Raw genomic sequence first — 24,685 nt, forward strand, 5'->3', positions numbered from 1 at the left:
GTTTTTGGTATGGAAAGTTACTGTTTGTGTGTGGTTTGAACTTCTATATTTTTTAGGCGTGTGATTCAAATTGTTTGGTTCTTTAGAGACTTTAGGTGGTTTTATTTAGATTTTTCTTTGTTCGCATGTGAAGTAATTAAAATATTTAATCGTGGCTGAATTACTGAGACAATCCCGTAGACTGCGGGGGCAACCTCCCGAGTATTCACCAAGCCAGCTTGAAGGGCTACGAGCTCTTGTAACTCCTAGTGATAGTAGATTTAGGTCACGAGAAGAAAGAGAATCTTCTTTAGTTGTTCATCTTGATTATCAAGTTCAAGCAATAGAGTATATTTCTGAACCAATTTCATTTTCCAAAGTTACTAGTAGTTTTTCTTCTACTAGTGAATTAGCTGAAGAACCTGAAATTTCTGAGCTTGAAACTGAACCTGCTGCTACTCCATCGTCAGGATTTGCTTCTCCAACTTCCAGTGGTCCTGGTTCACCCAGGGTAGGAAGGATCATTATCCAAAATCTTCCTTCTGGACTTATTGCTATTGAAGAAGTTATTAATCCGGAAGAAGGTATAACTATTCCTGAAAATCAACCAACTATAGAACTTAGGGAGTGTGAATCGATCTTTTACAGTCCACCTAGGAGGGACGCTTGGTATCTTTCAATGATCAACTTTTTAGAAAATCCGGGTCTCAATTTTTCACCACCTCGAGTTCCTTTTCATCCAACACCTAGAGGTTATTATCCTCCTTTGCATATGTCGAGACAGTCATCCATGTTTTCCCAATCACCAGAAACATTTTTGTATGGCGGTCCTTCTATTCCTTCTGGGTATCGGTCACTTACTGATACTTTTTCAGGAGTATCTCCTCAACCTGTTGAACATGGGTTATCAACTGGTAATAACAGAACTAAACCGTTGAGTGTAGAGGACATTCTTATGATGTCAGATACCATTCCAAATCCGCAACCTCAAGGTAGCGAGTTACCACTTGGGGGGCAACCTCAAGGTACTCAATTATCACCTGGGGGCAACCTTAAGGTACCCAATTACCGCCCGGGGGGAAACCTCAAGGATAGTACATACCTTCGGGACAGTACATTCCTCAAAGTCAACCCTAGACTCAGTACGTACCTCAAGGTCAACCCCAGTATCAATATGTACCTCAAGGTCAACCCCAGTTTCAGTACGTGCCTCAAGGTTATCAACCTCAAGGTCAGTACCCAACCCAAGGTTTACAACCACCTTCAGTTCAATCATTTGTCCAAGGAGCTGGAAATGTACCTTTGAATTATCAACCCTATCGTCAACCCGGTTATGGTCCTCAATATGCTCAACCTTCTATGGGTCCATACCCCGGAATGAACATGGTGTGGGATCCATCTCAATCTCAACAGATCTTGCAACCTAATGTGCAGTTTTCATCTCAATTTGGACAACCTTTAGTTTCTGGTTCAACCCAGCAACCTGTCCAGCCTACTAATCAAACTTCTGCACCTGGTGTAGCTCATCAGTCTGGGCCTAGTTCACCTCGAAATCCGCCTCAAACGACTGCTGCAACTACTACAGCTTCTGTTCAATCTACCCCACCTACTTCTGGAGTATAGGCATCTTCGGTTTCTACTGTTCCTACATCAACTCCTCAAGCATCTTTACCTCAGTCTGGACCTACAATTCAGACTTCGGTTCAGATGCCTGCAGGACAACCTGGTCCAAGTACGGTTGTCACAAGTCAACCTCAATTTACTTATCAACCGTACTAGGGACAGTACCAATTCGGTCCTGCTGTTCAAAGCCCAGTCTACCAGTATCAACCGTACCCTGGATATACTTATCAGCAACCTCAACAACCCTAGTACGGTCCGGTTAATCCTAGTTTTCCAGGAGGATATAATATCCCAAATGCAATTCCAATTCCAAGTTATCCTGGATATCCTCCTCCTAGGGTTGGTCTTATGACCCAGGGTTTTCGAGACCCTAACCGTCAGTTACCGTTCATTGCAACTTTGGACTTGCTTGATTTGTCGCGCCTTACGAATGATCCGATTAATTATCTTCCCTTTTGGCTGCCAATGCTGAATAAGTTTCCCAGCGATATCCCAAAGTTTGAAGGTAAATCAGGAGAGGATCCGTCAAACCATGTGATGACTTATCACCTCTGGTGTGCATCTAACTCCATTATAGATGATTCAATTCGTTTACGTTTTTTTCAACGCACTCTGATTTGTCTTGCGGCCAAGTGGTGCATTGAGTTATCGCGAGCCTCTTTTTATAACTTTGGTCAGTTAGCTACTTCATTCTTAACTCATTTTCAGTTGCCTGTCAGATATGACAATGGCACGGAATTATTAACTTCATTAAAACAATCAACGTCCACTTATATTTCAAATCACATACATGAATGGAGATGTCGACGTCGTTTAGTGAAAGTTTTTATTCTGGATCAAATCTTAGCATAATTGTTTGTTAAATCATTATTACCTAAAATCACTGAGGATATAGCTAAGGCAGGAGTTGTTATTGAAGAGCAAGTGATTGCTCAAGCTTAGTACCTTGACCTCGTTTATACGCAGTCGGGTACTTTACACGAGAAAATCCCCGACCTTCTGAAACAAAATCAAATAACTGCAGCTCCTTCAGGGTCTCATGCCGCTGATGGTATGATTGGTTCAGTTAACACCAAAAGTAAGAAGAAATCTTCAAAGAATTCTTCTCCTATCATAACTTTACCAGATTCCCCGACAGGAGACTCTTCCGCTGAAATTCCTTCCGATATTCATGTCGTAGAATCATCTATAGCCAAATCAAAATCAGGCGGTAAAAAGAAGGGGAAGAAGAAAAATAAACAAAATTCGAAAGAGAAATTAGATATAATGGAATCTACTGACGAGAAACGTAAACCTCGTTATCCTTGTCTCATTTGTGATGAAGAGCATTTTACAAGAGACTGCCCTCATCGCGTTGAGGTTGCGAAAATCGTCAAAGGTTCTCAAACGCCTGCTGTCTTGAAGGATCCTTTTCCTAGTCAAGATAGTAAGATGATAGGTTCTTTCTCAAATGCCTCGGAAGAACCCATAATGATGATGTCCCATGTTAGGATTGCGACATGATCGCAAGATTATGGAAGTAAAAGTCCTGTTGGTGGTAAGGAAGCAAAATATTCTAACTTGAATCCATCAACTTCAACTCCTGGTTCTAATCCGCTACAGATCGAGAAACCTAACCTAGACTTAGTGATAAAACCGCCTACAAAAGGTATACTTCGAAACTCAGCTTTCAATCCGCATGCGAGAGCTGCTCAGAACTATAACATTGTTGAAGATTTAGCTATTTCCCCTTCAGCAATGTCAGCTTTGGAGGTGCTACAATCATGTCCAGCACAGCATAAATTGCTATTGTCGGCTATAGGAGCTGTTGATATTCAGGACTCGAACCTTATAATCTTCGATTTAGAAAATAGTACACCTCGCTTACCTCATCAAATGGATTTCTAGATTCCAGTGTTAGTCAAAAACAGACCGTGCTTTAGGACTGTGATTGATGAGGGAGCTTCAACGTGTATTATGTCGATCCAGTGTTGGAGATCGTTTGGTTCTCCTACACTTAATCAATCCCCGACGATTCTAAAGGCTTTTGATGGCCGTGGGTTCCATCCTTTTGGCATTCTATAGGATTTACCTATAGGGGTTGAAGGCAAAACTGTTAATCTAGATGTGGAAGTGGTTGATGCCCCTCTAGATTACAACCTTCTCTTGGGTCGTAGTTGGTCTTACGCTATGACTGCTGTTGTTTCATCGGTCTTTCAGCTTATAAAGTTTCCTCATAATGGAAAGATCGTAACTATAGACCAGCTAACTTACTTTTCATTCGACCCAGCCTCTTCTGAAAGTATCCAACATGTCGGCAAAACAACTATCCCTTACAAGGATGTTGGAGTAGGATTAGTTAAAGATTCTGGTTTACTAGGAACTTTTTCCTTTCCTCCTCCTAGCGTATCGCCTTCTACTGCAACCATTCATATGATTTCATCAGACACTATTGTTTATGATGATCCTTGGATCGTACCTTCCGAATCTGATGTGGATTCATTTGGTGATGTGAAACTTTTGAGTCCATATGAAATTGCGTATCAGGCTGTACAGTCGTTTTCCGACCCTTCTTCAACCGATATTGATCTAATGAATGTGGTCCAAGGAGAATCAATTTCAACATCAAACTCAAATTCAACAACTTTTTCCGAGCTTGTTCATACTGATGAGCAGATTTGTGAAATTTTGTCTGTTGATGACTTACCATGGGAAGATCTTCATCATAGATCTTTGTTCTTACCTGAGCTTGATCACTTTGAGAATGATTTTTCATCTATTTTTACTACTGATTATGTCAAAGAACCACAGAATCCATTGCAAAATCCTGATTCTGAGTTAAATTTGGGAAATATTTCTCGAACGGTTCCTATTGACATTTCAGTTAAACCTGGAATTGTTGAAAACATTCATATAGGTGCCTATTGTACAGAAAATGAACTTCAAACATATAAGGCCCTATTTCAAGAATTCCGCGACGTGTTTTCCTGGTCATATGAAGAAATGCCAGGAATTGATCCAACAATTGTTGTTCATGAAATCAAAACTTACCCGGATGCTAAACCCGTCCGGAAACGTTTGCGTCAGATACACCCGCGAAAAGCTGCTGCTATTAAAGCAGAAGTTGAAAAATTACTTAAAGGAGGTTTCATTTATCCAATTCCCTTAATGGATTGGGTATCAAATATTGTTCTTGTTAACAAAAAGCAAGGAACGATGAGAATATGTATCGATTATAGGGATATTAATCGATCATGTCGTAAAGACAATTACTCAACTCCCTATATCGATCAAATCATTGATGATTGTGCTGGCAGTGAAATGTTCTCCTTTATGGATGGTTTTTCCGGTTACAATCAAATCAACATTCTACCTGATGATCAACCAAAAATGGATTTTATTTGTCCATGGGGGACGTTTGCTTATTGCAAATTACCTTTTGGACTGAAGAACGCTGGAGAAACTTTTCAAAGAGCTATGTCTTACGCGTTTCATGACATTAAGCACATTGTGCAACCTTATCTCAATGATTTACCTGCTCATTCATTATGTAGAGTCGATCATCTCACTCATTTACAAGCAACCTTTATGAGATTTAGGCATTATCGAATTAGGTTGAATCCACACAAATGTGTTTTCTGTATAGAAACGGGTCATTTACTGGGATTTGTTGTTTAGAAATCCGGCATTCGTGTCGATCCCTCAGGTTGAAGCTATTGTCAAATTGCCTCCTTCTTCAAATCTTCGCCAACTCCAAAGTTTGCAAGGGAAAGCAACCTTTTACGCCGATTCATTCCTAACTACACCGAGATAACAAAGGGTTTTACCAGGTTGTTGAAATAGAATACTCCATTCTTTTGGGATGAGATAGCTGACAAATCTTTTGATGCACTTAAACATGCATTGACCCATGCACCGTTATTGCATCCTCCCAACTACAACTAGGATTACTTCTTGTACCTCGCCACTTCTCGTTCCACCATCGCGATGGTGTTAGTTCAGGAAGATGAATTCGGTAGTGAACATGTGATTTACTACCTTAGTCGAACTTTGAATCCGACTGAGCTAAAATATTCACATGTGGAGAAATTGGCCTTGGCAGCTGTTCAAGCTGTCCAAAGATTTCGTCATTACATTTTACTACGCAAAACTACCGTAATTTCTGACTGTAACCCTATGATCTATATTTTGACCAAACAATTGCTAGGGGGCAAGTATTCCAAATGGATTGCAGGAATTTGACTTGGAATTTGAAAAATCCAAGTCAAAGAAATCTTTAGTTTTTGCGGAATTCATGTGTGACTTCCCGCGTGTTGATATTGAAACTGTGGCAGAAGAGCCCATTGCGGATGAATCCTGGTTTCTTATCAGCACTATTGATCCATGGTCTGGAGATATCATAGTTTATCTCCAAACCCAATATTTTCGGCCTGAAATTTCATGATCTTAGCGACGGAAAATATGTTTCCAATAACAACAATACAAGATTATTGGAGATACACTCTATTGTCGTGGGGCGGATTCTGTTTTCCGACGTTGTTTAACTCATGAGGAAGCTGACAAGGTTTTAAATGACTGTCACTCTGGAGCATGTGGCGGTCATATGTCTGGGTATGCCACAACCCAAAAGATATTGCGCATTGGCTATTTCTGGCTGTCTTTGTTTAAAGTTTGTATTTACGCGGTCCGAAAATGCCATAGTTGTCAAATTTTTGATCGAAAGATGCGTGCTCCACCTGCTCCTCTCCACCCTATAATTGCCGTCGGTCCTTTTGCAAAGTGGGGTGTTGACTTTATTACATGTAACCCTCATTCGGCCTGGGGGTATGCGTATATCATCCTTGTGGTAGATTATTTTACCAAGTGGGCCGAGGCGATGCTTACATTTTCGGCAAACGGAAAAGCTGTTGCGATTTTCGTTTTCAATCATATAATTACTAGATTCGGTGTTCCACAAGCGATTATCACTGATCATGGGCGTCATTTTCAAAACATCATGATGACTGAACTAATAGATCAGCTTGGCTTGCGTCACGATAGTTCTACTCCATATTAACCATAGGTTAATGGTCTGGTTGAAGCCATCAACGAAGTTCTAGTCATTATGATCCGACGAATCATTGGGATTCATAGGTCGAATTGGCATAACATGTTATTTTCAGCGCTTTGGGCGTATCGAACCTCAGTAAAAACAACAACAGGTTTCACTCCTTTCCAACTGGTTTACGGTTTGAAAGCTATGTTACCCATTGAATGCGAAATCCCGTCATTGCAAATAGCCATAGAATTACTTCCAGCCACTTCCGAAGAGGAGAAACGTTTGTTGTACTTGGCTCAGCTAGATGAGAATCGATGTGATGCTGCACTAGCAATCGAAACTCATGCCAAACGAATTAAAGCTCAGTATGATCGAAATGTTACACCTCATAATTTTTCGGAAGGAGACCTAGTCTTACTATACGATCAAGCAAATGATAGGCTAGGGGCTGGAAGATTCGTACCTATGTGGCATGGTCCTTATGTTGTTAAGCAAAAGTTGGCAAAAGGGGCCTATGAATTGGTAGATTTTGATGGTGTCTCTTTAGGTAAGCCCAGAAATGGTCTTTATCTGAAGAGATATTATGCTTAAATCTAGGTGTGGAGATTTTGGTTAGATTAGTTTTCTTTCTAGCTGGTGTGTTTTAGATTAGAAAAGTGTGCTTAGTTTAGAGAGTGCTTTTGTCATTATTCTTGCTTATCTTGATTTTACTCTTGATATTGCAGACGTCGACGTCTATTCAAACATACATTGGTTTTGCTGATGGTGCTTGTCGTAATACACGAAACATTTCTTCTGCAGCTTGGGTTATCTATTCACCCTCTGATGAGTTGGTATCTATGCATGGGGTAAACCTCGGTCAAACAACGAACAACATTGCAGAATATAGTGCAATGATTGAGTTATTATCTGAATCCATTTCATTTGGGATTCAGAGTTTGATTGTGAGGTTAGATTTTGAACTCGTTGTGTTGCAGCTTAATAGAGTTTATGCCATTAAAAATCCAATGTTATTAAGATTATTTTGAGAGTTCGTCTCTTGGAACGTGAATTTGACTATATTGAGTATCAGCATATTCCAAGATATTTAAATACATTAGCAAATGCAATTGCTTCTCGAATGTTAAGTAGACATTTGCAATAATCAAATAGTAAATTTAAAAACATTCCATAACATGTTTTTACAAGATAGCCAGTAATAGTGATATAGCATAGCATAGAAGTGTGTCAAATCTACATCGTCTTCGATCATAGGTTGAAAAACACCTTATGATCGGAAAAAATGATAGTACAAAAAGCAAAAATGTCATATGAGTCTACAACAGGCGATCATCCTATCACTGGTGATGATCACGATAAGAAACCACTGCTCAGGCCACTCTACAAAGGAACCTCCTGAAAGGTCCTGAGACCCCAATCACATAGCGCTGTAACCTAAGAGGGATGTCATCTATGCTAGTCTCTGGAATGTCTGTTGTCAAACGCTCTAGATGGTTTTCCAATTCGGCCAGGGTCTCTGTAGATTCATCCCGTGGGGCTGGTACTGCGGCAACTGGGTGTCTCCTCTCATAGGGCCGGAGAGTGGCTGGTTGTCGTGGACCCACATCGGCATTTGAAACTTTTTACTATCACTTTTGGACGATTTAAAAACAAAAAAAATTAAAACTTAGAAAATGTTGAGAATGATTTTACCTGAGTCATCCCACCGCTCTCCTGGTGGAAGAGCCATGTCTGGGTCACCACGATAATCCATTCCAGCATAAGGAAAATCCTGAATCGCAAAAACTTGGTTCTCCAACCAATTAAAATACTCAGGAGGAAATTGAACAACCTCGGAACCCTCCTCAGGATGACGGGCCATAACTGCAACCCAATGCATCAGCTTGGGCTCTCGAGGAAGTCCAGCTCCAACAGAAATATGCTGTGGGACCAACATTGGGACCCTCTCTAGACCAAAGCTCACAACTAAGAAACCATATCCAAAGTTTTTTAGATGTTCGTTCTTTGCTCTAGTCAGTTGGCCTTTTACATTAGCCAACACAGCTTCGCACCAGTTGAAGATGGTGCCTCGATAGTAGTCTACTGCCATTCGCATTTGGGATCCAGTGGCTACATGCAGTGTTGCGCTTCCGCAGAGTCTGGTAACAGTAAATGCAATCACTTTGAGTTCAGGATGGGAAATGGTTTTGATATCAATCCCTTTGTCCATTGTTTGGTTGTTACAAAACTCTAGCCGGAGACTATCGACAGACTAGCCACCTGGCCTAGTCTCGAATAGAGTCAATTATTCACCTATCTTAGAAAAACCAGTCTAGAAGTAAATATCCTCTGGCTCCATTTTGAGCTGGTGGCCACTAATAATGAAACATTGGTCCTGTATATTCCATCTGTCCACCAGCCACTGCAAAAAGTCTACTTGGGCCCTCATGCCAGGTATGGCCCAGAATTTAAATAGCCCGCATGCCTTCAATACATCCATTGAAGGTTGATGATTAATTGCGGCAAGGTCCACATCTTCGTGCTCCCGTTCCCGCCAACTGAGCATTGTGTATATCCTACATTGGAAGAAAAGGTGGATTAGAACATTTAATTCAAAGTTTTTTGGAAGAAATTGAAAAAATTGAAGTTGTTAAACCTATGTCGTGGGGTCCGCACTCTCGAGTTAGGGACAGTGCGTAGGTCCGCACTCTGCCTAAATAGCAGGTGCGGGCCCCTGCCCCTTTCCTTTGTAGGAAAAAGTCGGGGTTCACAGGTTTCACATGCTGCGCCTGCGGACCCCTGCGAGCGGTCTTTTAAACTAAAGTTTTCCTAAAAATCAAAATAGAAACCTAAAAACAAAATTCAAATGGTTGAAATGCAAGATTAAAGTAATGTGCATTACCTGGAGGTGACGGTTTTCAATTCCAACGAACGGATTTTCCGCAATCTTCACAGGAAGTTTCTATCCCAAAAGCTCTCCTTTCTCACTCTGAAGTCAAACGGTAAAAATGAATTTACAAAAGCCCTTTTTATAAGTTTTTTTTGAATAAATGAATTTTTAATTTGTTTATTTTTCACTTTAAAAAGGTAACTTTTTGATGCATTTTTATTTATTTTAAACATGTATGAGTAATGTTTGAGTTTTTGTGCAGAATATCGGATTTTTTAGGCAAAATTGATCATTTTCAACAAAGACATTAGAGTCATCTTTAAGCTCTTTTCGGACTCCTAAAATATGAAAAGATTGCCAAGTTTTTCTTTTTAATCTCGTTAAAACGGAATTAAAAAGACAGTCCATTTACAGCTCTGACCGCATAAACATGAAAAGATTGCCGGATTTTTGTCGTTTCAAATTCGATATTGGATATAAAACGACGTGTCCTTGATCAATTTTTTACTTTTTCGGATCGAAGACACTAATTATGAAAAGTACTCATTGATCATAATGATCAAGCGGTTCTCTCAAGTATTATTTTATACTTTTTCGGGCTTGGGAGACACAAATTTACGAAAAAGGACAATTATGAAGTTTTCTTAAGTTTTTCTTCTGACTCCCTAAAATTGAAAAACGCCGAGTTTCTCCTATACTGGACTCGTTAAAATTTAACAGTGAAGGACCCGTTCAATTACAAACAGGAATGGACCACTCCTTCTTAGGGTTCGAATTTTAAACTAAGTTGGACTCATCTGAAGGATGAGCTTATAACCAAGCAAATGTTATCCTCCTCAAGCTTGTCAAAAATAAAGAGGTACATGCCAGAAATGGTGGGGGAAAAGAGAGAAAAATGAACCTGTTTGTTATACTTTGTGTCTCAGAAAAGCATTCAACCACTCTTGAACACGACACTTTTTGTTCACTTGGGTTGGGAAATCCTTTGCCTAATAGTTAATCAAACCATATTGAAAGTCTTCAGCCGGTTTCTGGGTATTAGCTTTGGGTCAATTGTCACCAAACCATCTGCAGTGTCATTATGTGTTCAAGAGGTCAGTGCAAATAAACCATTCATCTGAAAAATATATGTCATCCATCTTGACCATCCCTGAGTCAGTCCTTGCAAACATATTTCTTCAAACTTGATCTATGATTTCTTGTTGTGGGCTTGCCTACGACGGATCGCTTTCTATCAACTTCAGCTCATTATCTAGAAAGATAATCTAGAAATTTTCAGTACCTTGGAATCTGCATGCCTCAATGTTAGGTTTCTTGCCTTCGACGACAGGTTGCATCATTGACCTTCGATCAAATGATTCCGTGACATGTTCGACATCAACTCATATATTCACATTTCATGGATTGTACTGAGTACTTTGAGATCCATTGACATTACTGGTGGTTTCTCTCACACTTGTTAGCAGTTTCATCATTGACTGGTAATCAAGTGGTTTCTACCATGTTCGAATTCGACACATTCATTTACATGGATAGAATCGTACTATTTCGGGAAGTAGAAATCAGGACCCTGGATCTAGTTTCCACCATCCAGGTTGCGAGGAATTTTGTTATTCATTATATAGTGGACCATTCATAAACAGATGGCTGCGCCCATACTGTGTCTACATATGTCTATACTTGTGATGTATTACAAGATCATTCCTATATCAGAGCAGTTTAGTTAGTTTTCTAGTCAGTTTTGATCTGAGTATGGGAATGCCTACCTCAGCGATGATATGATCACATATATATATTTTTTATTGAATGTTTTTACAGGTTCCAACTAGGCTCTCCACAAGATGATCCTCAAAATGATAAAGTACTTCACTCTTCTTAGATGACAAATACTATCTATTACAGACTTCGCACTTTAGGGGGCAATCTGTTGCACAAAATATTGTCACCATGACATTCTGCAGTTAGTGTGAGTCTATCACCACTCATACTTTCCTCCTATGCAAGTCTTAAACCTCAGCTCTTCATGTCAAGCCTTGAAAAATGAGAGAAAGTCCTTAAAAATCTATAAAACTTTGGTTCCGCACTTTCTCTTAGCATTACATGTGGTCCCGCACTTCTTGGTCATGTCCCCTGTGGACCTGCCCACTCTGTTTCTGTGTAAAGGGTGCGGACCCTGTAAAAGTCAAAAAGGGGCAAATACATTCTTAAAAACTCACTTTGGGTTATTTCTGGACGCTTCTAGAGGGAATCTTGAGGTGGCAAGTTCGCTCCTTTCATGTTCATGCATCCCATAACTAAAGGAGCTAACCCCTTGAGGTGAGGAGCTTATCCCTTTGAAGGAGGACTCTATCCCTTCATAGGTGGACCTGGTAACTTCCTTCCTCTGCACTATAAAATGAGGCATTGGGCTAGTTACTAAGGAGGTTGAAAGCTGAATATTTTTAAGAGTTAATGTTGTTGGAATTTAGACTTCCTAATTGAGCTTGAGAGGAGAGATTACATACCTTTTGATTTCATTGGGAAGAGTGTGAAGCTTGTCAAAGCAGAGGAGATTCTTGCTTGGACCCTGGGAGGAGCTTGTACAACATCAAGGCACCAAGGTTGTAAAGTTCTTCTTTGTTTAAAGTTAATACAATCAAGTTTATTTTTCTCAATAAGCTGTCTTCTATGGTTTATTTCAAGGATTCCTTGATCACCATGATGAATATGATTTATTATATTGGCTATGCAGGTGTTATTTGATGTGTTCTTGTTTGTGTTTTCAAGTTCTTAAAAGGAAACTCATTCGGACGGGCGAAGCATGGCTGCCACAAACTAGCGTTGAACTTAAGGTAGGGTCTAAAGACACCTGTTAGTTTTTATTTATAAATCGCAATATTTAGAGAAAGGTAGATTTGCTTGTTCTGCTTGTCGCTAGATATTATTTGATACTAGGGAGATCGGTCTTGTCTGCAAGAACGAATTATCCAGCCGACACCAGGTAGGTACTTCTCATCAAATCAATTAATTTGATATATGAATTTTGGTTAAACTTTAAAGTAGGTTCATGTAGAGTTCATATTCTGTTTAGGCTAAATATCTGGTTAAGTCTTTTTTTTTAAGCATTACAGTTTGGTATCGGAGCCATTCTCAAACCCTTGGGATCCTAAAGGCCCTTTAAATCATACTCCTTGCCACTTGCCTATCAATGACAGATGTATGCTTGATCGCAAGAGTAGCATTAGTTGTTATCCTATTCATGATTTCGGATTGAATAGATGGACTAAGACCCTTGCTTATCTTGCTTCCTTGTTTGAACATGGCATAACTAGATGATTAGCTGTCGAGAGGGTTTCCCTTTCCTAACAATTAGGCTGAGCTTCAAATTCTGCAAAAACAACCATAATCAAGTTAACAGTCACACTTTTCTCTAAATTCAACTCGTTGCTTCAGTTATGAATGACTGTGCTAAACCACTTATCATAGAAACAAAAGATGTAGTGTTCAATATCTGGATAACAGTGATGAAGAGAAACACTCTGCCAATATAATATTAAAAAAAAAGAAGCCAAAACTATAGCATAAATGAACTCAAGAAAATTCCCAACGAACTCTCTGTGGACTCAGAGTATCAGTACAGGAAATCTCTGACTTTGTCCAGTCACTCACTCAAATCTCGATGTCTCTGTTTTAGGGTCATTTACAGCAAAATATCTGTAAATAGATGCCCCAATTATGATTGGCAAGAACACACAGATTTTCAGATTAATAACTCTAGCTCGATACTTCAATTTGAGAAGACAAACAAGTCAAAAATTCCAAACGCTGTTAATATCCTACAACACATCAATAGAGCAGAGGCTACATCAACAGGGCACAAAATGGGTAGTGAACTTCATTTTCACTATTCTTGCAGTCATTCTTACATAAATGGTCATTTAATGGAGAGCTAAAAGTTTCATCCTATACTTCATCCAAAGCATATCAAGTGAATTATACAATCATCGTAAAAAAAACAGTAGTGGATGAAAGCATCGTTGGAGTACCAATAGTATAAGAGGAAATCCATGAATAAGCTCATCTATCAAAGGAAGATTTGCCTTTTTTTTTTTTTTTACACGAAGAAAATGAAGACAGTAAATAAGAAAAAAAAGGGGATCCTGCATATGTCTCCATGAAAGCAGCAATGATCAAGAAGTCGAGAAGAAGGAGCTAGTTATTAAGAAGGTGCTCTTGTTAAGAAGTAATTTGTTGTGTATCAAGTGAAGGAAGGAAATATATATATAATGTTCTGCGTACGGTATCAAAGTATCCAGTTAACAAGCCAAGCGATGAGCCACAATGAAATATAATAAAACAACTAGACGTCAACAGAAGAAATGATCGGCGTGTAATTCGAATCTCTATCCACAAGGTCATAGGCTCTGGCCTTCTGTCGACACGCCAATCACCTCCGTGAAGTATGCAGGCGTGTTATTGTGGAGACATGTGTACCAAAATTAATTATCGTGGAGGCCTGGCAAGGCTTAATTATATTATTCATCAAGTAAATTATATTTGAATTAAATCATTAATAATCGACATGAATATTATTAATTATATATTTAGGACTTAATTATATTATTCATCAGCAAATTATATTTGAATTAACTCATTAATAATCGATTTGAATATCATTAAATATATATTAATTGAATATATAAATTAATAGATAAAATTTTATTTAATGATTTATTAAGGACAAATTTTTTATTTTATTATTATTATTATTATTATTATTAATGCCTAGAAATAAAAGCACATGTATATTAAAATATTTTATCATCAGCTATGGAAATAATATGTGAGTTAGAGGAGAATGTTTACTAAGTGAATGAGTGTTATGAAAGAAACTTAGTAAAATTTGAGTTGTATATCAGATTATATTATGTTTTTATTTTATATATAGTTAGGCATAAATATTTTAAACTATTATTTATGCCATGTTACAATGACTATAATAAAAATCTAATTAAAAAAAAAAACAAGACCTAAGGTTTTTAGAGACCCATGCATTAGAATAAGTATTATTACACATTAGGATAGAATACTGTGCATTAGGACAAGGAGGTCGCGAGACCACCCTCCTTGATCTTGGTATCAGTAAGACCTGCCTAGCAGGTAAAAATAGCAAAAAAAACTATACCCGTTTGTAAATTTGAAATTGCAAAACTATATGTTAAATCTGAAAGTATACCTCAAATTTTTACAATTTTATTATGTATACAGGAAACACTACGATGGTAAGGACATATCAATGACGACGACGTGATCAGGCAGCATCACCGTCATTAATGCCACCATCGTCGTCATCACCATCTCCGTCACTGCCACCATCGAGACCATCATCAACGCCAATCGCTCCAGCACCGGAGTTGACCGTTATAATGCGCTCATTGGAAGCCATAATGGAAACATTAAAAGGGTCGACAATGGATAAAACCAAAGAAGAGAAACCTCAACCCGAAGAAACAAGTCAAGTGAAACCCAAAAGTTTTGAGAATAGACAATCAAAGGAAGATATTTCTAGAGAGCTTCAGAAAATTAAACTCCCAGAATTTTTAGGAGGACGAGCTGGAGAACGTGCCGAAGCATGGTTAGAAGGAATGAACAGGTGTTTTAAACTAAGAGAGTATTCTTCTTCTTCAAAAACAAAAATTTATGTATTTCAATTAAAGGAAAGTGCCTTGATTTGGTGGGGAAATTTGGAAAAACAACTACACCTCACAATGGATAATGTCCCTTGGGAATTGTTCGAGGAAATATTCCATGCTAAGTATTTACCTCCATGTTGGGTTGTGTTATATTATTTCCACGACTAACCTACGTAGTGAACTAGGGGGTTAGAGGGGGGGTGGAGTCCCCCCTTCGTTGCACCAATTGCACAGTGGGGGGGTCATAGGGGGGTTTGGGGGGGCAGGTAGCCCCCTTCTATGGGGTCCGGGGCAGCGCCCCGGGAAATTTTTTTTCGGACCCTATATTAGGTTGGGCGAACCTACCTATGGTTTTCGGTCCATGGTTTTGGACACGATGGTTTTCGGTCCATGGTATTGGATGCTTTGGCATGTATAAATATGTATTGTAACATTGAAAGGAATATAATGAAAAATCAAGCTGGTAGTCCCAGTTTTGGGATCCAGGGGAAAATCTCTGTATATATGTGTTTTATGTGTTATGCTATCGCATTGTTTATTTTCTATGTTTAAGAATTCGTATGCAGGTAATTTCTGTACGGGGTTAAAACCTACACTCCATATTTTCAAGAACAACAAGTTGGAGCCTTTCATACATTAATTCAAGGTAATAAATCAGTGGAAGAATATGAAATAAGGTTTATTGAGCTTGTGAAATACATTCACTACTTAGATTCTTATGAACGTCAAGTTGAACGCTTCATATTTGGGTTAAACCCTCGCATCAGGGCCTTGGTTAGGATGTGGAAGCCATCATCAGTAGTCGAGGCAGTAGAATGTGGCTTCTATGCAGAAGAACATCTAGGAATCAAAAAGGATGTCGGGTCAGTAGAACCTCAACAATCAGGATTTTCAGGAAGGACTCCCCGAAATTCCTTCAAGGGAAGTAGCTCAAGACCACCTTATGGTAATAGATTTATCCCAAGAAGTGTAGGAGCAAGAACTCCCATGGAAATTAATACTATAGCCACTGAATCATCAAACACAAGTCCATGGAAATCTCGTGGAATTTCTAATAGAGGAAGAAATACAAGGGGAATCGGTATGAGAGGGCGAAGCTCTTTATCTAGAAACTCACAATATGATTCAAGAGCAATAACCCAGGTTAATTGTTGGGGATGTGGAGGACCAAATTTTCAATGTGATTTTCCAGAAGCTTCATCAAGTATATTACAAAGGCAGGAAAAGAACCAATACCAAATACCCAAGGCAATCATAGAATCCATGCTGTAGTCAACAACAATCAAGCAGCACACCAATCCACTGTAGTGGAATCTTTAGGTATTATTAATGGTATAAAATTCAAAATATTATTTTATACTGGTGCCATAGATAGTTTCATTTCTTCATATGCATTAAAAAAATGTGGGTTGGCAGCTTGCAAAAAAAATGATTTCAGATAGGTAGAAAAGGCCTCAGGGGAACTCCAATCTGTAGACTTAAGTGTGGATCAATGCAAAATTGATCTAGGGGTTTGTTCAACTAAATTGAAAATTTATGTCACAACCCTGGAGCTTATGATCTTGTCATAGGTATGGATTGGTTAGAAGCTCATCAAGCTTAGGTAGACTGTTATGGGAAAAGAATTCTCGGTATAAATGATGAAGGAGAGACGATCCAAATTCAAGGTATCAAGAGAAAAGTATCTTTACGCTACATATCAGCAATGAAAATGAAGCGTTGCTTAAGGAAAGGTTGTCAAGTATATATAATTCAAGAAATAAGTAAAGAAAAAGGACCATCCTTAGAAAAATATCCGGTGTTAGCCAAATTTCTAGATGTATTTCCAAAGGAACTACTAGGATTACCCCCAAAAAGAGAGCTAGATCTCACAATAGAATTGAAACCCAGTACTCAACCAATCTCTAAAACACCTTATAGAATGACAGCTCCGGAACTTCAAGAATTACAAATTCAATTGAAGGAACTATTGGATATAGGACACATTCGACCCAGTATATCACCTTGGGGTGCTCCTGTAATTTTTGTCAAGAAGAAAGATGGATCCTTAAGATTATGCATAGATTATCGAGACTTGAATCGAGCTACAATAAAGAATCGATATCCTACGCCTCGAATTGATGACCTCTTCGATCAAATGAAAGGAGCTGTTGTCTTTTCAAAAATTGATCTACGGTCAAACTATCATCAGCTAAGGATTTATAAAAGCGATATTTCTAAGACTACATTCCGAACACGCTTTGGGAATTATGAATTTACTGTGGTACCATTTGGATTAACTAATGCACCAACAATATTCATGAACCTTATGAATAGTGTTTTTCGCAAATATATTGATCAATTTGTACAAATCTTTTTAGACAATATTCTCATCTACTCCAAGAATGAGAAAGAGCATGAATACCATTTACGGATAGTATTATCCTGCCTCAGAAAAGACTAGTTATATGGAAAGTTATCCAAGTGTTCGTTCTTTTAGGAAAAGATTCATTACTTAGGTCATATCATATATGGTGAAGGAATTTCAGTAGATCATGAGCAAGACATGACAAAAAACGTTATACTATAGATAATATGTATGAATTATACATAAATTGTTTATTTTGAATATATTGATGCGTATTTTATAAATGTATGGATAAGTGTTTATGTTGCTGGATAACATTTTTACCAAGATGACCACGTAATGACAAAAGCTTCAGAACAATTAAGGCTCAAAGAGATTCCATGATAGGGTGTTGACCCTGGTCCCACTAGGAGGGGTGGAGGTATTACCCACTGTTTATCCTCCAAAACCTGGAGTCATGGGAGAACTGTGTGAATCACGCTCTCCTAGATGTGTGATGATGACTGCCAGATGCTTACTGGGCAATCAGGTTGATATAATCGACATTGATACCCTTAAGAGCCTATGAATGGTTAGTCAGTATAGCTGATGCCATGCCATACTCTAGTAGAGGACGGATATGATGGAAGCGGAAGAGATTAGGAAGGATAGGATGATTATAGAATAGCTAGGGAACCAACTGGGGCAGAACATGAATATTATAGTTGTAAAAGTTTAAAATATTAAAGAAAACAAATTCAAATTTGTAATGTAAAGACTTATATACTCACAATAATCATTAATATATTTTAGAAACCGTAACTTGGGGACGAAGTTTTTGGAAGGAGGGATGTATGTAATGACCCACCTATAACTATAAATAAAATACAAGTATTAGCATACATATAAGACCTCCATACATATGCATGGACTAGTATGTAACACACTATATATATGATAAACCCTCAAACGAATAGAAAATGTTAGTTTTAATGTTAAATTTTAATTTGTAAATTAAAATTTATGAAATTAATAAAATTATAAATTAAATTAATTCATTAATATAGTAAATAAACTTTATCAAATCAAATTTTCATATTCGAATAAAATCACCAAATCAAATAAGATTTTGTTTTATAAAATTGCACGTATCAATTTAATGACACGTAGATGGGAGGGAGGTGATGAACGGAGATTTAAAAGAAGGAAGGAAATCTTGAGAGAAGGGGGGGAATCTAGGGCGGTGGGAGGAAGCACAGTTGAGAGGAGGAAAATTTGTAACATGAGGTTATCGAAAGTAAGGACTGAGCCTCGTTTGTTCTAGAGTTTTTGGGCATGGGGGAACAGATTGCAGTAATTGAGAAGCATTCTGGACTTAGTACCTAGGTTGTACCCAGTTTGGCTAGGAGGTTATGGTCTTTTGGTAACGAGAGTGAGAGCGGGAGCAATTTTGAAGCCTCTTCATCCGCAGGAACCCAGGTAGGTACTTCTCATCAAATCAATTAATTTGATATATGAATTTTGGTTAAACTTTAAAGCAGGTTCATGTAGAGTTCATATTCTGTTTAGGCTAAATATATGGTTAAGTTTTTTTTTAAGCATTACAGATTTTGACTTTGGATTTTTGGCCTCTTGGGTGGCTAAATCAACCTCTGAGTATTTCTAGCTGCCTAAAAAACACACATTCCCTTCCTTTGCATGGTTGGCTGAGCTATGAATCGATGCTGGAAACTCCTGCAATCTCTGTGGAATAGCCTCCCTAGGGCGGTCACGGATGGTCCCTCGAAGTAGAGGTTGAATCTTCCTCACGGAAGACTCATGGCTAAATTGCCGGTAGACTCGCTAAACAACAGAGCATACAAGAGTGAGTTTGTTAGTCAAATATTCAGAATGAATAAAAAATGAGAGCCGATTCTCTTTATAACTCCTTGGGATCCCTTAGCCTCATGTGCCCCCTCCATCCACCCATTCGATTTTCCCTCCAAGCATATCAAATGGCTAATTCAAACTCCTATGTGGGTGGCCCACACATTCCACTAGTAGCTAAATAAAGTCGATTTGGCCCCTATGTCCCTAATTCGAAAATGTGGGGCCCTCTTCGTTAGTAAAATATGTGCAAAATTGTGTAGAAACACCCTGTTACTAATGTGTTTTAGAAGGGACATGACAATTGCATCCCTCTCTCTTGCTGACAGTAGAGCCAAGACAAATATTTAAGGATTCGACAACAGGGCCTTTATACTAGATAGGACTCCTACCAAACGGTGTGAGGTCTAACTGGGACTTCAGATCGGGGAGATTTCTTGACCGTTTGTGGGTCTAGCACCATCAACAATAATATATGATTGAAAAAAACTATATATATTGATTTTTTTTTTTTTTTTTTTTAAGTATTTTCACTTTTTAAAGTAGATTTTTTGGTTAATTTTGTTTGAAATCAAGCAAAAATGTGTTTGAATTGCAAGTTTAAGTTGTGCAGTGTACACAATCCAAGTTCCTAAGTAAATTTTGAATACCTTAAATCCATTTTATATAGTCAAAAATGTAATTTAAACAATGAAAAATTACACTTTATATATATATATATAGAGAGAGAGAGAGAGAGAGAGAGAGAGATTTATTAGGCTTCTAGGGATCAAATTTGTTGTGTGCAAATTTTTTAGTCAAAATTTTCACTCTAAAAGAGGTTTGCACCTTAAGGGATTTGATCCCTTTTGGCTCTTGCTAGATCCATGTATAATATGGATCTATATTGGTTAATAATTACACCAACCTATATCTATCTTAACTCTGGATCTATCAAGTGTCTAGAGGGATCAAATCTCAAGGATTGATAAATCCAAAGTTAAAATGGATCTAAGTTGGTAACCAACAAATAAATACCTTAAAATTTTATTTTCACTAAAAAACAATAAGTAAATATCTCCTGCAGTTGTTGAGTGTAGATGGGCTCATTGACCTTCTAGTGTGAAATTTAGGATTTCACTTTAAACACTTTTCCTAAATTTTATAATCGCAATGACATGGTTTTTAGAAACTGGCCTAGATGGTATTATGGGAATCAACAAAATTTAAAATTTGATTTTAGAAAATTTATCCAAATTTAATATTATATCGATATCGATTAAGATTCCTCGATGGGGGTGATTTCATGACCAAGTTTTAGCGGTGGGAGATATAACTGGAGTTTCGGTCGACATCTGGTTTAACGATAAAATGGTTTTCTGGCAGCATTTTAACGAGGGTATAATAATTATTGGCATGCACACTATTCATTTGGTTAATAGGGTGGTGGCCCTTGGTGTCAGATCTCTACACCTGATGCAACATGCCCTTCGAGTGGAAAATTTTTAGGTCCCTAGCCTTTTCACACCTGCTCAAGTTTGATCGACTTAAATGTGAGCAAGTGGGAGGTAATGTTTTTGTGTACGTTAAGTTCACTTGCACCAAAATCTCTTATGACCGCTCTTAGTTGGGCTGCCCCTCTCATGGAATATTGGTTGCGAGCAAAGTCACCTCTGACAGCCAAGGTAAGCTCATTTATGAGAAAATCATGTTCAAAGGCCTTGGAAGGATAGAGTATTGGATCATAAACTACACCTGTCTCGCTATGAAGAGAAATCCTGCACTTTACCTCATTCTACATGTTCGGTCTCTCATGTTCTTGGCTCATTATATTTGCATGGACATGAACTCAGGGTGTTGGAAATATTGTGTCAAGGTTGTGGCCTCTATGTATTTGTAATCATTGTTCTATTCAGGCTGGCGTGCAGGTATACTATTATGTTATTTTACTTAGGTCGTTAATGTATGTTTATGTCATAGCCTTGCAGAGGTGAGATCATCTCTTAGTCATTTGGTCTATAAATTCTCATCATTTACCTTGTTTTTAGCTCCATCATTTCTTATTCAGATAGGTCAATGCTCTTTGTACTTTTCCTTCACAATTCGGGGTCTCATTCTTCATTTGAACTGGTTGTAGTATTACCCTAGTCGGCTCCTTAGAACTTAGACCCTGTCAGAATTTCCTTTAGCTTCCCAATGTTGGTCTGTGGAGTGTGGTACCCACGTACCTTCTACATTTGGTTCTAATAGGGTTTATGGTTTTGTTAATATTTCAATTTTGAAAGTCCTTCTAGCTCCTTCAGTAAATAGTGTTCATAAAAATTGGGGTTATGGGAAGTTTTCGGTTTTCTAGTTTCGTGGTTTTTCAAGTTTTATTTTTCATTCACATAAGTATATTTATGGTGTCCCATCAATGTTCACAACCCCTCTTATTAGTGAACCTTTCTATCCATTTGTTTTTTCCATCAGAGTCGGTCAATAAACCACAGTTTCTATTTGTTTTCATTACAGGTCAATCACCTTTAAGGATCCTTGGCAAAGCCTTCTTAGTCTCAGGAGTGGCACTCTTGGGTCACCTTTGACATGAAGATGATGTCTATTTGGATGGGAATCAGTTGCCAATTTTTTTTATGCATTTCCTTTGGAGGTCTGAATCGAAAATTCTTCATCTCGAGGCAAAAGAGTTTGGGGATCATGTCTATTTCTTGGTTTCGAACATAGGAGGCAACAACATCAAGTGGTTACTAGACTTGAGGAAGTTTTGTAAGAGAAAGATTCACTTCCTTCACTCCATTAACCTACATTGACAACTGAAAACTATACTCAGCATGGTAATTAGAGACAGACAAGTAGACAACTACAATTTCTTTGCAGGAAAGGACGGGATGAAGAGAATTTTGAGGGATATCAGATATAACTTGGATGATATAGTGATCATATTGTCTCGAGTAAAATGTTATGTGGTCTACGATTTAGACACTAAATCAAATGAGCAATATGATGTGCTAACGCTAATCAACGCTCCAGCTGAAGCCTTTCCTCACGCCAACTCTTCTGCCACATTGCCAATAATTATCCTGGACTAGCAAGTCCACCAAGCACTCTTCTATTGTTCTGTCGTGGGTCACAATTTGTGTTTTTTTGTGTAAACAACATCATTATTTTTTTGTCAGTTTAGTTTTTTGGTGAGTATATGCATTATTGTAGATCATTTTGGGCATTACTTAGCTCAGTTATAAAGCCCTAGTGGGACTCAAAAAATGAAAATTTATGTGTCATAATCTCCAACCCTTAGGTATCAAAAGTAGTGTATTCTCAACTAATCTTTTTGTTCATCTATAGATCTGGCGATACCTATGCTTATCCCTAGTGGTAGACAAGATCTACAAGGTCACTCTTTTGGATGTCTTTTTGGATATGTTGTTAAACACATTTTAATGTAATTTTTTTTATTAATAGAAATCCACTGAACAAATTTACAAGAAAAAAATATCAATTAAAATTAATATTTTTATATGGTAAAAAATTCATAAATTCTCTTAAAGGTGAATGCAGAAGATATAACTAGCTCTACAAGAAATCTAGGAGAATGTGTATTAAACATTAAAGGGGATCATCCTTACTGAAAGTATAATGATCACATATTAGGGAAATTATTTCACAGAGTTCCCTACTTCTTCATGTATGAGAAGTTGTTGAATGTAAGTAAATCGTATGCTTCTAAATTTTCTTATATATCTATGCATTAATGAAAATTTCATTTCGAATGGATTAATACCTAAATTTATCACACTCAATTAAGTAAACACGATTTCTTACTAGCATCTACTAAACTTAAAATTTATGTAAACTTTGCTCAAAATTCATATGACCTTATATAGTTGAAGCTTCAAATTCAATTCCTAGGAATAAGGACACTTGGGACATCCTTTATACTCATGTAAATAAATATATTTACAAAGAGTTATTGCTTACTATAATTTAAAAAATTATTTGCACCAAAAATGTGTAGGCTATATGTAATTAAACATATTTACCAAGAGTTATTTCCCACCATTATTTATGCATTCCTTAGCACATAAATTGGTAGGAGTAAAAATGTAAACATGCAAACTTATGAGTTGTTACTATCCACCAAAATTTATGCAAGTCCTTGCACTTGAATAGCCAATTGATTTCTCCACTTTAGACATCAATTTATTACCCAAAAGCTCTTCTAAATTTGGAGTCATATACATTCACGCTATAATATATCTTGAACTCAAACATAATTTAGGCTCTTGCATAAATATGTATATATCTATATCTATATCTATATCTATATCTATCTCTATATCTATATCTATATCTATATCTATATCTATATCTATATCTATATATATATATATATATATATATATATATATATATATATATATATATATATATATATATATATATATATATATATATATATATATATATTCCATAATCATATAAACAAGTTTTTGTCTCTAATTTTACCAACAAAAATTCAAAGAATAAATGAACAATAATCACATAAACAAAGATAACATTTTTTGAAGTTTCCAAGATTGCAATTAATCTAGGAATGAGCCTTTTGCACCCAACCATAGGCTTAGTTGCACTTCAACATTCTACAACTGGCCACCCCTTAGCCAAGCCATGATACCACAAGGGGGAAACTAATCACTCCCTGGTAATTGGGCTTGGTGAAAACAACTTTCCTTCACACATATGATAGAGTTGGGGATCTTCTTTCCCAACTAAGCTTGTGCCTTTGAGATCTCCATATGCTTCTTAACTGGTTAGTAAAGAAAATAATGGAATCCCTTTACTGCTTTACAATATTTTTATAACTTTCCCACCTTTTGCTTATCATGCTCAACCAACACACATAAAATCATTTTCCACTCTGCCTAACTATATTCCAAATCTCTTTTATAGATGTTTGACATGAAACATTTTCTTTTGGGTAGCCATAAACACACCGGTATCAATCCATGATTGGAACTTTTTCAGACATATTTGGGTGCCCAAAGCATAGTTTAATCACCCAAGATGCTTCAATCATCATTCCACTCTAGATTGGAAGCATTCCACTTGTGATCCTCACTGCTTAGGCACCCATATACATTGTTCTTGGATTCATCTAGTTCATCATTGTCACAATAATGAATTATCTGTGCTAGCACAAACAATAGAATACCTTTAACATATTAATTACAATTTAACCTGGGGCTCAAGAAAGGGATGTTCCATAGGCTATGGCATATATCAAAAAATTTAAAGATTCCTTTAGAAATGAGAGCAGTTTCAAAAAGGTTGTATAAGAAAGTAATTTCTACGTTCAT

The sequence above is a fragment of the Pinus tabuliformis genome, chromosome 4_2 (genome assembly GCF_031772625.1).
Source record: "Pinus tabuliformis cultivar Carrire ecotype Pingquan chromosome 4_2, CPIR1, whole genome shotgun sequence".
NCBI lineage: Eukaryota > Viridiplantae > Streptophyta > Pinopsida > Pinales > Pinaceae > Pinus > Pinus tabuliformis.